At 43.0% G+C, this 14,911-nt stretch overlaps 1 pseudogene; it reads right to left on the reverse strand.

Annotated features, from left to right (window-relative positions):
- Positions 1 to 5,029: 5,029 nt before the first annotated feature.
- Positions 5,030 to 7,792, reverse strand: LOC126987092 (uncharacterized; annotated as a pseudogene).
- Positions 7,793 to 14,911: the final 7,119 nt, after the last annotated feature.

Below are 14,911 nucleotides of genomic sequence, written 5' to 3' on the forward strand. Positions count from 1 at the left end.
ATTGCACCCGATAACAGTGAGGCGAATGATAATATCGAGCAGGGTGGAGATACATCTCAGCAAGACACGGCTCACTCATTCGTGTGGTCAGATGGCAGTGATTTTGTCCCTCACCGTCATCCTTTTAGTAGCACTTTCTCTGGGGTGACTGATGAGTGGCCTTGTGACGACAATGCACGAGAATGTGATTATTTTCGTGCATTCTTCAATGATGCCACTATTGACCTCATTGTTACTGAGACAAATAAGTACTATCAATATGTCACCAACATGTTTCCTTTCAAAGATCATTCCAGGGTGCACAAATGGATAGATACAACTCCACAAGAGTTATATGTTTTCCTTGCTCTGATGTTGCTAATGCCTCTCATAAGCAAACATAATATTGCAGACTACTGGAAGAATGATCCACTAATCCCAACACCTATATTTCCTAAGTTTATGTCTCGGGACAGATTTCACTTGCTAACTAGATTCCTGCATTTCGCTGACAACAACCACCCAGATAAAGAAGATATGATTTGGAAAATTAGAAACTTATTCAAAATGATTCTGGGATCTTTCAGTAAATTTTTCTACCCCTTTCAAAAAGTAGTCATTGATGAGAGTCTCATATTATTCAAAGGTAGGCTGGCTTTCAAACAGTACATTCCCTCAAAACGTCATCGTTTTGGCATGAAAGTTTTTGTACTATGCGACTGTGAAACGGGTATAATTCTTGATATGATAATGTACACAGGGACAAATGTTGTTGATATTCCTAATGTTAGTAGAAATGATCCTTTGGGCAAGTCAGGGGTAATAGTAAAGAAAATGATGGCACCCTACCTAGGAAAAGGACACATATTGTATACAGATAACTGATATACGAGCCCAGCACTATTGCAGTTCCTACATGAACATGCTACTGGAGCATGTGGTACTGCAAAAGTAAATAGAAAGTTCATGCCAAAGTTTGATGGCCCAGTCTCACATTACGAAAATGCAAGTGAGAGTGATGATGAAGACGATGCAAACAAAGAAGGTAATCAGAAAAAGAAAACAAAGTCCAAACCAAAGTGTTATCAGAAAGAGAAGTCGGGAAAAATCGTAGCCATGAAGTGGACAGACAGGAAACCAGTCCATCTGCTTTCTACTGTACATAAAGGAGAAATTGGCCACAAACAAAGTCCACTACAAAACAAAGAAGACGATCTTGAAACCAGACATTGTGGTGGACTACACTGAGAATATGCGACTCATCGATAAGTGTGACAGTCAGCTCAGTGGAGTAGAGTGTTTGAGAAAATCATTCAAGTGGTACCATAAGTTCTTTCTCCACATGGTAGATGTCACTATGCTCAATGCATATAACATTTGGCTGGTAAGAACCACAGACCCCACTGTCAGAAAACTAAAATTCAGAGAATTTGTCTACAATGTTGCATATCAGTTACTTGAGGAGTTCGGCACTGTCACCAACAGTCGACAGGGTCACCGTGGGCACCGTGCTCCTGACAGGCCAGATCGTTTGCTTGCATCTGCTTACATCACTCGCCACCATCTCCGATACACAGATCTGAATGAAAGGACTAACAAGAAAAAACAACTCAACTGTCATGTCTGTGCCAACACATCAAGGGGTGACAAGAAACGCACAAGGGTCACGACATTGTGCAGAGAATGTGATGTGCCACTGTGTCCAACAGAATGTTTTGCAGCATGGCACACAATGAAAAACTACTGAAAACATGTACGAGATATGTAGATAATATATGTACTGATGTTGCCTATACGGAACTAGAATATTCATTATTTTATTTATTCTGAACCAAGCAAACGAGAATATTTTTGTTTTACTTATTTATTTTCAACCGAGAGAGAGAGAGAGAGAGAGAGAGAGAGAGAGAGAGAGAGAGAGAGAGAGAGAGAGGAAAAATAAAACATATAAATAATAGAAGGCTATGTTTATAATATATATGTACGCAGTATGTATATTATTGTGGCTTATACGGATCTAGAATTTTCTTTACTTTTATTTATTTTGAACCATGCAAATGAAAATATTTTCGTTTTACTTATATATTTTTCAACAAGAGAGAGAGAGAGAGAGAGAGAGAGAGAGAGAGAGAGAGAGAGAGAGAGAGCTTGTGAATAATAGGAGGCTACTAAGGATTTCAGAGGCTGTGCGGCCTCGTTTTTTGGGAATAATATCGTAACGAACAATCGTATCGGTACGAGATTTTGCGACAGTGTATTTCACACACTGCCTTAATTTTGAAGGGTGTCGCCAACCGCCACAAGTAGAGAATAAAGGCACTTGTCCCTATACCAAGAGGGTAAAGTCATCAGTGTCAGGCAAAGATACGAACACAACTACCAGAGGCTCCGCCCACCTTGTTCCTCTTCCCTCCATCTCCCGCCTCCTCCTTCTCCTCTCTCTCTCTCTCTCTCTCTCTCTCTCTCTCTCTCTCTCTCTCTCTCTCTCTCTCTCTCTCTCTCTCATGTAGCTTCGTAACTATAATGAATGAAAGGCATGCATTAATTGTAGTGGCGTTATATACTCTTTCTAATACTGATAGGCATCCTTTAAATAAAGTTGAGAGTAGGGTAACGTGTTACTTACATAGCCTAATTACCTCCGTAACTATTGGTAGCGTAGTAGTTTGGTGGTTTATGGTGTACGTTTTCGTAGGGCTATTGTATAGCATGTACCTACTGATAAAAGTAATGGTGCTCTTATCGCCAATTTATAGTGGTGCTATTAATTTTATTGTCAGGGAAGAGCTGAAAGTATGGTAACGGGAAGAATTGCGAAGGTATAAAATGTTTGAGGTAGTACTAAAAGTGAATCACTGAGTGTGGATGAGGGACACTGGGTTATGAGGCTTATATTAAGGAACTTTACACAATATAGTGATGGCAAGGACACTCTTGGTTTACTAAGGATACAAACAAGAATATTCAAGACTTTAATCTTCTTCACAACTTAACACTAAATCCCCATCATCATCACTGTCACAGTCAAGGTTAATAACGAGAGGATCGACACTTTCATGGATATTATCCGTTGTCCAGTAGTCGTCCTCAAAGCGTCGTGATCGCCGAACCGCACCTTCCCACACCTCGGCTGTGACAGAAAGTCTGGCCTCCTCCATCCTGGCTTGCAGGTCAGCTCGTGTGAAACGTTGCAGTGAGGAGCGCACGTGTCGCTTCATGACTCCCCACACCTGCTCAATCGCATTGAGCTCAGGATGAGCAGGTGGCAGACGAACAATCTCGTGGCCCGATGCGCGGATGATGTTATCCACCTTGCATTGAGGATTTGGCCTGTTTTCACGGCAGATACTGAGGAGCTCAGGCCGTGTAGCTTGCTGTGGAAAGGCTATGTCTCGCTGCTCCAACCATTCAATGATGTCCGATTTCCTTGTGGCAGTGGTGGGGCAGCGACTCTCCTCAGTCAGTTGGCTATGGTATGGAGCATTGTCCATCACTAATACTGCCGGCTGCTCCAGGAACGGCAGGAGCTGTGACGTAAGCCAACGAAGGAAAAGCTTGCCGTTCATTTCTCCATGGTAGTCGCCGCTGGTATTCTTGGCAGGGAAACAGAGAAAGGAGCTGTCAATGAAACCATCCTCTGTGCCAGCTGCGACTACCACGAAGCGTTCCCCTTCTCCTGGAGGCACCTGGCGGCTGTACGTCACACTGGTGACAGGCTGCGTGCTGTCCACCCACTCCATGTTGTGGTTCATCCTGGTGGTGAACCAGGTCTCGTCCACGTATACCACCATCCTGTTCTCTTCCCGGTGTCTTTTCAGCGTTCGTAGGGCTTGTATCCTGCGGCACACGACGTCCATGGACTCCTTCCTGACATAAAATTTGCGCTGACATTTCTTATACCGGAATCCCATTTCATGGAGCAGTCGCCACAAGGAAATCTTAGAGGTTTCATCAGGGATGATGCTAGCTGCCTTTAAGTTGTCTGTCAGGGAAGCGAGAGTGAAGTCCTGCTTGACAGCAAACTGTACGTGTATGTGGCGGCGAATGGCTCCGATCGTGAAGCTGTCGATGACGGGCTGAGCTGGAGGTGCTGGTGGTGTGTCAGGCCGTGACCTGGTGCTGCGCTGCACGATCGACTGCACCATCTTCACTCGCATCCCTAAGGCCGCAGCAGCACGGTGGTAAGGCCTGAGTAGAGGAAGGACAATATGAATAAATAAATGATTGATGTAAAGTTCCGTAAAAAACAAATATTGTCATGGTTTAGAAATAAGTTTCGGCATGACTAAGGCTGCGATTCTAATGAGCGGAGGGCACAAGGACTTATTTACTATGTTAAACAAGAGAAAACAATAAAAACTTACCTATTCAAAGCAATCTTAGGCCGGCCCTAGACGTAACTGTTTATCTGAACGATATAACTGATCAGATAAAAATCGTTGCAAGCCATCTGACGTCGCTGCCCCTACACCATTCCGATATATCGTTACAATTTTCATCGCTTCCACACCACAGTTTCCGTAATGTCATCCGAGGAGGAGGAATCTCTGGCTCTAGCAGGTTTAGCTGTGGCATTATGTGTAAAAAGGGCAAAAAGTGCATCTGGATCTAAGCGAGGTCGCAAGTGGAGTAGAGAATGGCTACTGAAAAGAAAAACTTATACTCATACAAACTTGTTGGTGGAGTTGAGAGCGGTGCCTAAGGACTGGAAAAATTATTTAAGGATGAACGAGGAAACGTACTTGAACCTTTTATCATTAGTAACACCTTTCATAGAGAAAGAAGACACAGTCATGAGATGTGCAATAACGCCTCATGAAAGACTGACAGCTACCTTAAGATTTCTAGCCACAGGACGCTCCTATGAAGACCTGAAGTTTTCAACCTTGATATCAGCTCAAGCTCTCCGGGTTATTATTCCTGAAACATGCCGAGCGATTTATAAGGTTCTACAAAACCAGTATTTGAAGGTAAGTATTTAATAAGTATGAGAAATATGTTGGTACATAACACAATCACAACAATGGTAACAAAAATAGAACGTAACCAGTATTTTTCTATCCTTTATGTACGTGTACGGTATTTTTGTACCAGAAATACATAATACAATTATCCAAAACAAATATCAAACAGAATACTTGTATGCCAGTTTCCAATAATTATGTATCACTAATATAATAACTAAGGGATTTCGTTCAATACACTAATTGCCTGAGCTAAAGGGTCCATTGTCGAAGAAAGTGAGGGCAAGTGAAGGCTTGTGTGAGGCATGGTGTGAGGTACTGTTCTGGGTGTGGCAGAGGGTTGCGGAAATACGTTGTGCTGAATTGGAAATTGAGTGTTTGTTACTGGTACAGGCAAAAGTTTATGATGATGGGTAAGATTTCCCATTTCTGCTTCGAACAGAGCATCATTTATGATTTTTTCAGCCATTATCCTCTGTAAATTGTCCAATCCACGTAACTTGTGTGCAACATTCTTCCCAAATACGTCATGCTTATCTTCTATTTTTTGCTCCCTTGGTTTTTAAAGTGTTCATTGATAGTCATCAGCACCTCATCACTCATGGCCGTTCTACATTTCTTTGGGGTAGGTCTGGACGGTGCCACATTAGTTGTTGTACTATTTGTTGGTAAAGGAGTTGACGACCGGCTGACATGTAATGGGTAGCTGATGTCAAGCATAGAATTTCCTTCAGTAGCAACTTCTAGTTCATTTACATCAGATGAGGGCTGGACACAGGCACAGGCTCAACATCATGGCATGAATTCTGAAAGAAGAAATAACCTTTCATTAATTATAAGGAAAATGAAACCAATCATTTTGACGCATTCCAGTGCATTAATCTCATTTTAGTCTTCTCCATTTCAGTTCCCTCAAACGGAAGAAGAATGGAAAAGTGTCGCAGGACAATTTGAGCAAGATTGGCAGTTTCCACACTGTCTGGGGGCGTTGGACGGCAAGCACGTGGATATTATTCCTCCAGCTGACAGTGGTTCCCTGTTTTATAATTATAAAGGACGCCATAGTCTAGTCCTAATGGCAATCGCTAATGCGAAATGCGAATTCATCATGTGTGATTTTGGCTCAAATGGCAGGAATTCGGATGGCGGAGTGATACAGAATACTCTGTTTTACAGAAAATTAACTAATAAATCTCTGAATATACCAGCTGAAGGACAATTAGATAAATCACATAGAGTTTTACCATATGTCTTTGTTTGCGATGATGCTTTTGCACTTCGGCCTGATATGATGAAACCTTATAGAATGGGAGACTTGACTGGACATAACGAAAGAAAGATATTTAACTATCGTCTCTCACGAGCACGTCGGGTGATAGAAAGTGCTTTCGGAATTATGGCCTCAAGATTTAGAATATTTCATACACGAATAAATTTGAGTTTAGACAACATTGATGCCGTAGTTATGGCTTGTTGTGTGTTGCACAATTATCTACTGAAATCTTCGCTCAGCTATGCCTCTGCGGATTGCTTTGATGTAGAAAATATAAACTGCGGTACCACTGTGCAAGGTTTAAGAGCTGAAGAATCAAATATGATGAATATCGCCCGAAGAAACCAAGGAAACCCGATGGAAGCCGCTAAAATTATCAGAGAAAATTTCGCAGATTATTTCATCAGTGAAGGTAAACTGCCATGGCAAGACAACTTTATTGAGTGAAGAGAAATTAAGGTTGTAGCTACATCTTCGTGCTCAAGTATGTGTGTGACAATGCTACATAAAAGAACCTCTTAGGTAACTGAAATTGCTTTCTGGGTGTTATGTATGTAATATATGATCCAGTGTTTCATGTAACGGGCCGGATAGTAGAGCATAAATGATATTTTTATTTGTTTTGCTGTTAAATGATAGGTTAAATAAAATTTTAGAGTGAAAAATATACATAATTATCTACTTGTGTGACATACGAGACGGAAACATAACAAATTTACTGGGTAACTCAAATAATTCATACCATATTACATATCTCAATAACGTCGTTATTATATATAGGCAACTTTAACTCACTTTGTCTCATTAAATGCACAAGATGGCTCAGAATATTGTGTTGAACACATTTACTTCAAATGTTAATACCATTTATTCTATGGGCGTGTCGCACTTCATTAAAAAAGAATACATGTATAACTCACCTCACTTTCATTTTCCTCAATATTAGTAAGACCTTCTCGTGGTGTTTCTTGATCGTGTAGAAAGGCAAGATTTTCAAAATACCACAGTTTTGGAACATAAACATCATATGCTCCTGCTCCAGATTTCTTGGAAGCCTGCACTTTCTTCAACTCTTTTCTATATGTGGTGCGTAAGTTATTGATTTTTTGACAACCATATCACGGTCAGCATCAGGTGTTGTTTCTCTTAACTTTTCAATTAATTTTCCATATGCTGCGTTTCTTTTGTCACGGTTATGATACTCTTTGCACTTAACTTTCCATAAACACTCTTCGGTTTGGTAAATGTCAATAAACTCCTCCAATGTTTTGCGATTCATAATGAAGTATTTCTGAAAAGCTGGAAAAGGCGTGCACACTTTATTTAAGTCACAAATAGACTGATAATCTGTACAGTTTTCCCCCTACACGTGAGATTTTCATCTGAAAGGAAAACAATCATTAGATCGTTCAGATAAAAAGTTTGAATGATTCAACTGTTCATGCCGCTCGATCAGTTCATCTGAAACGATCAAAATCTGCGCAAATTTCCCCCTACACGTCAGTTTTATCTTAACGATTTATCTGATCAGTTATATCGTTCAGATAAACAGTTACGTCTAGGGCCGGCCTTAAGGCTATTGCTGGCCTTCTCCTTGTTAAAAAAGTTAACAAGTCGCGTGACAAACGCATTTCTGCAGCCATGGCGACAGTGCTGTATCTTAGTGACCATTTTATCTTCTCTCTGGTACACTTGACGACTGGTGCCGCGAGTCAAAGTCAGGTGACGAAGAAAGGTAGCAAAAAGGAAAACAACAAAAAACAAACGAGAGAGAAACAAATACAAGCGAGCAATCGTTCTACCATCAATCATGGTAGTCATCATTTACCACCTCACCCTACTCTCACATGTCATTACGTCCACGGCCCAGATGTGTATCACTATGCTCAAAATTAAAGTCCCAGTATCACATCAAGCATGCCTTAATTGAAAAAAAAAAATCATTCTCGAGTATGTATGTATCTTCCAGAGAGAGAGAGAGAGAGAGAGAGAGAGAGAGAGGGAGAAGGGAGAGGCGGGAGATGGAGGAAGAGGAACAAGGTGGGCGGAGCCTCTGGTAGTTGTGTTCGTATCTTTGCCTGACACTGATGACTTTACCCTCTTGGTATAGGGACAAGTGCCTTTATTCTCTACTTGTGGCGGTTGGCGATACCCTTCAAAATTAAGGCAGTGTGTGAAATACACTGTCGCAAAATCTCGTACCGATACGATTGTTCGTTACGATATTATTCCCAAAAAACGAGGCCGCACAGCCTCTGAAATCCTTAGTATATGTTTATAACCATGTCGGATCTAGAGCAAGGTTACGCATAACCATTACATCGCCATTATTAGTTGGCCTGTTTATCCAGTACTTAGTACTCACCTGATTTTTTTTTTCTGTAGTTTATTCCATGTATTTCGATGGCATTTACTTTATTTGTAATAGGAAATATTCGTTTCTGAATAATGGAAAGAATTATTACTTATACGGAAACATTTTGTAAATATATATATATATATATATATATATATATATATATATATATATATATATATATATATATATATATATATATATATATATATATATAACGAAAAATACTAGTTTCTGAATAATGGAAAGAGCTATTTCTTTCACAGAAACATTATATATATATATATATATATATATATATATATATATATATATATATATATATATATATATATATATATATATATATATATATATATATATATATATATATATACCAGCCGCACCCAGGGGATGCATAGGCTTCGCTGAATTCACGCCACCACCATCTATCTTGTGCTAGTTCTTCTAAATCACTCCAACATTCCACACCAACCTCTCGCTTCATTGTACGCACCCACGTTTCATTTGGCCTACATCTTCCTCTTCTTCCTCTCATTTCCCAGCCTGGTGTTCCCCTCACAATCTCTCCCTCTTTTTTGTAAACGTATCCTAGCCATCCTATGAGACATTATATCTCTTTGTATTAGTTCGATGTACTTACAGCGTTGACAACACTGTCCGTGGTCGTCGCCATGGCAACGAGTCGGCTGTGTGTATCCCCCCTGTCGCCTCCCCTACCTCCCGCCCACCACCCGCTCCCCGCCGCGGCTTCAGATACTGCCAGAAAAACATTTTTGTGATAGAAAAATCTAAGAAATATGCAGGATACAACACATTTCGAGCTACAGATATGTGTATTGTAATATTTATGACACGTTTATGTAACTTAGATATCATTTATTGAAGGTCAATCTCTCGCTGATATAGCCGCACTAGGCGACGCACTCAGAATCTCAGTCCCGCAGCTTACGGGTTAATAGAAGACCCACCCTTCAGGAACTTAACGACTCAAGGCTGGAGGCTGCAGAACGCTTAGCCTCAGACCTTACTATTATTTCTGATTGGGGCAAGAAGAACCTGGTGTCCTTCAACGCCTCAAAAACACAGTTTCTCCACCTATCCACTCGACACAATCTTCCAAACAACTATCCCCTATTCTTTGACAACACCCAGCTATCACCTTCCTCAACACTAAATATCCTCGGTCTATCCTTAACTCAAAATCTCAACTGGAAACTTCATATCTCATCTCTTACTAAATCAGCTTCCTCGAGGCTGGGCGTTCTGTACCGCCTCCGCCAGTTCTTCTCCCCTGCACAGTTGCTGTCCATATACAGGGGCTTTGTCCACCCTCGTATGGAGTATGCATCTCATGTGTGGGGGGGCTCCACTCACACAGCTCTTCTGGACAGAGTGGAGGCTAAGGCTCTTCGTCTCATCAGCTCTCCTCCTCATACTGATAGTCTTCTACCTCTTAAATTCCGCCGCAATGTTGCCTCTCTTTCTATCTTCTATCGATATTTCCACGCTGACTGCTCTTCTGAACTTGCTAACTGCATGCCTCCCCCTTCCCGCGGCCCCGCTGCACTCGACTTTCTACTCATGCTCATCCCTATACTGTCCAAACCCCTTATGCAAGAGTTAACCAGCATCTTCACTCTTTCATCCCTCACGTTGGTAAACTCTGGAACAATCTTCCTTCATCTGTATTTCCTCCTGCCAACGACTTGAACTCTTTCAAGAGGAGGGTATCAGGACATCTCTCCTCCCGTACTTGATCTTGCTTTCGGCCACCTCTTTTGTTTCTTTTTTAGGAGCAGCGAGTAGCGGGCTTTTTTTTATTATTGTTTTCTTTTTTTGTGTGCCCTTGAGCTGTCTCCTTTGTTGGAAAAAAAAAGAAAAAAAAAGGCAACACTGCCGCTGCCAGGACCGTCGACCACAGCTCCTACGGCATCACTCAACCAAGGGCAAGCTCGGACATCTCCCGGTGACTACAAGCAATTACCACTACAGGCGCCTACACAAGAGGTCACATACCCAGGGCGCCAGCGCTGCCCCATACCACACAAAATACAACGAACACCGCAGCCGTCCTACGTCTGGCAAGGAGTTCCTGCAGCCGCCACCGAAATTCGCTCAGTCAGCGTATCTCCGGCAGCCATTACACGAGGTCCGCCTCCACGCCATCAATCAACAATCAACGCACTCCTGCCGCCAGCCAAGTGCTTCCAACGCGACCCCAGGCTCCAGGCACCTTCAAGGCGACGACATACCTCGCCGCCAGTCCTCAATCAGCTGAATAATCTTGGTATTGTTAATTATCCTGTTTTGTCTGAATGTGCCGAATAAGCTAATTGCAATTTCATTCAAGAAGAGGCACGACTATTTTATTTATGTGTATCTAACACTGTTTGTCGTACATAAATGTACGAATTAACAATCATACGCGTACGTTATCGATATAATTCCAGGTGTCTCTCTTACGCGATCGATTTCCTTTAGTCTAACATACACCGCGTTTTCTTCTCGCCATTCGGGAGAAAACCGCACTTTCAAGGCATACTCACTTATTCCTCCTAACCATATAACCGTTACGTTATTGGTTACATTATTTCATATAACCATAACATTATAACATAACATTATAACCATAACATTCTATTACGTCTAACGGACTACTTGCTAACCATCTCCTTTTTTTTAGGGGTGCTGCGCAAATATTATATTCAGACGCGTAAAAAAAAAGTACAGCCATTAAACTATGATAATATATTGTCGCTGAGTTAAGCCAAATTATGAACAAAGACACTCTCGCTAAACTCGGCGACACCTTTAAACAGTTAACACGTCCCTCAGGTGAAGAGGAAGTGGAGCACGATACAAACACCGATGAACTTAATAAGGTAAAATTACGTTCAGGCACTCATTACTCATCAATTCCAGAAGGCAGGGATCGTTCATCTCCGTGTCCGTCGGAATACTTACAACCCACTCAACCAAACTCGAACATGCCTACCGATCCCCCTCCTCCACCCCCTCCTGCCGGGGGCACATCCCACTTCCACCCTCCACCGATTCGGGTCATTCGAACTCACGCCAGTATCCGACAGTTCTCCGGCAGTGAGTCTGATTATTCGGCGAGACAGTTCGTAGATCTATGTGAGTCTGCCATCGTAAATTCATCCATTACGGAAGATCATGATAAAATTGCATTCATTCGGTCCTGGTTACTTCCAGGCTCTCGGGCACTAAATCTGATGCAGTCCTCGGCGTTCGCTTCGGGAGACACTGGAGTAAACTATGAGATCTTTAAAAAGAACTTTATATAAATCTTCGGGGGCGGGAGTAAACCAAGCATCGAGTCGAGTCCTCTCCAAAAATTCCTCAACAAAGCCGATTTGGGACGCCATGACTGAGGCAAATCAGCTGGCGGTTGACTGTGTCAACAGTCTAGAAGACGCGCAATGGCTCCCTGGGGGCAGTATGCAAAAACAACAGGTGAAGACCGTCTTGGAGTTTTTTTTTTTTTTATTTATTTCATATTTCAGAGAAGAACCGCCGTTCTGCCCTTCTCTTGACCTTCAAACCAGGCGGGAAGTTGGTTGACTTCGTCTCAGAGTTAGAAGTCAAGGTTCAAGAACACACTCACAATCAACCCCTAGCAGCAGCCGCAGCATTGCAGGCACAAAGTAAGGCATCTCTCACCTGTAGGTTTTGCAAACAGTCAGGACATTCCGAGAATACTTGCTTCTCGAAACGTAGGGACTCAACACACTCTACACAGGGATCTGATAGGAGATCAGGGGGATACAGAGGCAGCCGTCACTCATCACACAGGAACCCTATGCCAAACCATCACCGGAAGACTACCTTTTGCCATGTCCATTTTCATGGTACAGACAGTTGTTATGCAATACAAAAGGCCAAGGAGGAACAGAAGAACAAGTCCTCGGCGGACAGTAAACCAAATCCCTCCACTTCTCAGAACAAAAAGGCATAACTCCGTGACAGCCCCAAGGCATACATCCAAATTTCCCATAAGGACGATACAAACTGGGAGCAACTTGACTCAGTCATTGCCGCCTTGGGACGGACAAGCATAATTGCCCTCCCTTGCAAGGTGGGCAAAATTTCACTCACCTTAGTGGTAGACACAGGTGCGACAGTCAATGTAATCTCAGACTCCGCTTATAGGTCCCTGACACGACGGGCGAGAGGGGGAAATTGGCCGCTCCAAGAGAACGACCTGAATGTGATAGGCGTGACAGGCACCACTTTGGGAATCCTAGGGCGAGTACCACTAACAGTCAGCTTACATGAAACGGTATGTCCATTTCGAGATTTCTTTGATGTATCTAGCAGGTTTGCCTTACCTGTGGATGGGATCTTAGGAATAAACGCCATGAAAGACCTGCACATAACCATACACCATGAAAGCAACGCGATCGTGTATCAAGGACGACGCATACAAGGGATGGTAAATCCATCGCCTATGTCACCAGTAATCCCACCCTCAGGGGGGGAAAATGACCAACCCACCACAGACTCAGGATCTGCCACCACCCAAGTGTCACCTCTTACCGTCAAACCACACGAAAACATTACAGACTTGTGGCGGACAGTAGCGGCAGCCGTAGAAGGATCTCAAATAGTCCCGGATCGTGCTGCAAACCTTGTTAAAATCTGGTTACCTAATGCCCCTCCAACGGGCAGTGATGTGTGTATTAACGGAGCACTACACATACACCGGGTGACGGTGGAGGTAACTCTCGCGACAGTCAAGGAGGGAGGTATTGCAGAGGCATTGATACTAAACACGTCAGGATCCCCTGTATCCTTAAAACACGGTTTTAGATTATGCCAGTGTCTAGTGTATGGGAAAAGTGTAGCCCCGGAACCAGCTGAATACCCTTCAGCCCAAGTCTCAGGCATAACCTCGGTGTGTCAGGATTTTCACAAACAAGACACAGCTAATTTAGAGGCGTTCCTAAAAGTTGCACACTATTCCGAAATTAAGCCTACCTTTGTCCAGATGCTGGAACAATATAGGGGGGCGCTTGCTCTACCAGGCGAGCCGCTTGGAGTTACGCAGTGTGCTGAACACCACATTAAGTTAAAACCCAATATCAATCCTGTATATATAAATGCATACACACTCCCACACAGTCAGAGGGGAGTAGTGCAGCAGCTTATATCTGATATGTTAGAACAAGGTGTCATCAAAGACTCGAACTCACCGTGGAATTCACCCTTGTTTCTGGTTCCAAAGAAAGACGGTTCTTACCGTCAAGAGGTAGGATTAAAGCTCAAACTCACCAAATGTGAATTCTTAAAGCCTCGGATCAAGTTCTTGGGGCATGTCGTGGACGAATTCGGCATCCACACAGTGGACGACAAAGTAAAAGCCATTGCCGAGTTCCCTCAACCAATGTCTACAGACAAGGTACGGTCTTTCTTGGGAGTCGCAGGATACTACAGGCCTTTCATAAAGGACTTCACAGCACGCGCGAGTCCCCTAACCCATCTATTAAAGAAAGACGTACCATTTCAGTGGCTCCCAGCTCAACAAACGAGCTTTGAGGATTTAAAGAAAGCGCTTACACAGGCTCCGGTCCTTGTCTTTCCAGATTTCAAGGACCCCTTTCTGCTTTGTACCGACGCTTCGGTCAGTGGACTAGGAGCCGCTATTATGCAAACAGATAAGTCCGGCAAAAAGCATGTAATAGCGTTCGCCAGTCGAGTACTAACAGCTCCGGAAAAGAACTATTATGTTACCCACCTAGAGGCGCTTGCAATTGTATGGGCTTTGAAGCATTTTCGAGACATAGTGATCTTTTCAAGGGAAAAAACCTACACGGTCGTCTGGCAAGATGGTTCTTAACGATCCAAGCATACAATCCGGAGATAAAATATATCACCGGGAAAACAAATGTGGTCGCAGATGCCCTATCTCGAAATATTCCAAAAGGCGCGACTACCACCCCAGAGGTCATCCACAACTTCACTTCACCTGAGCTACACACTACTCAGCGGGACCACCCAGTGTGGAGGAGGTTAATTTACGCCCTAGAGTCGGGAGACGAAACAAACCTTCCAGAATTGCCAGTTCCTTTTTCGCAATTTTTCCTATCAGAGGACAACCTCCTTTGTATATCATGGCCAACCAAACAGGTACCTATAGAACAACTGGTCATTCCAGACAAATACGTCCCCGTGACGCTTAAGCTGGTCCATGACACACCCATTGCGGGTCACCCAGGAAGGGACAAGACACTTTCTGTCACCAGACAGAAATACTACTGGCCCACATTACGGGTTGATGTAGTAAAACATGTCGCACAATGCGTCGCTTGTGCT

Source organism: Eriocheir sinensis, chromosome 6, assembly GCF_024679095.1.
Source record: "Eriocheir sinensis breed Jianghai 21 chromosome 6, ASM2467909v1, whole genome shotgun sequence".
Classification (NCBI taxonomy): domain Eukaryota; kingdom Metazoa; phylum Arthropoda; class Malacostraca; order Decapoda; family Varunidae; genus Eriocheir; species Eriocheir sinensis.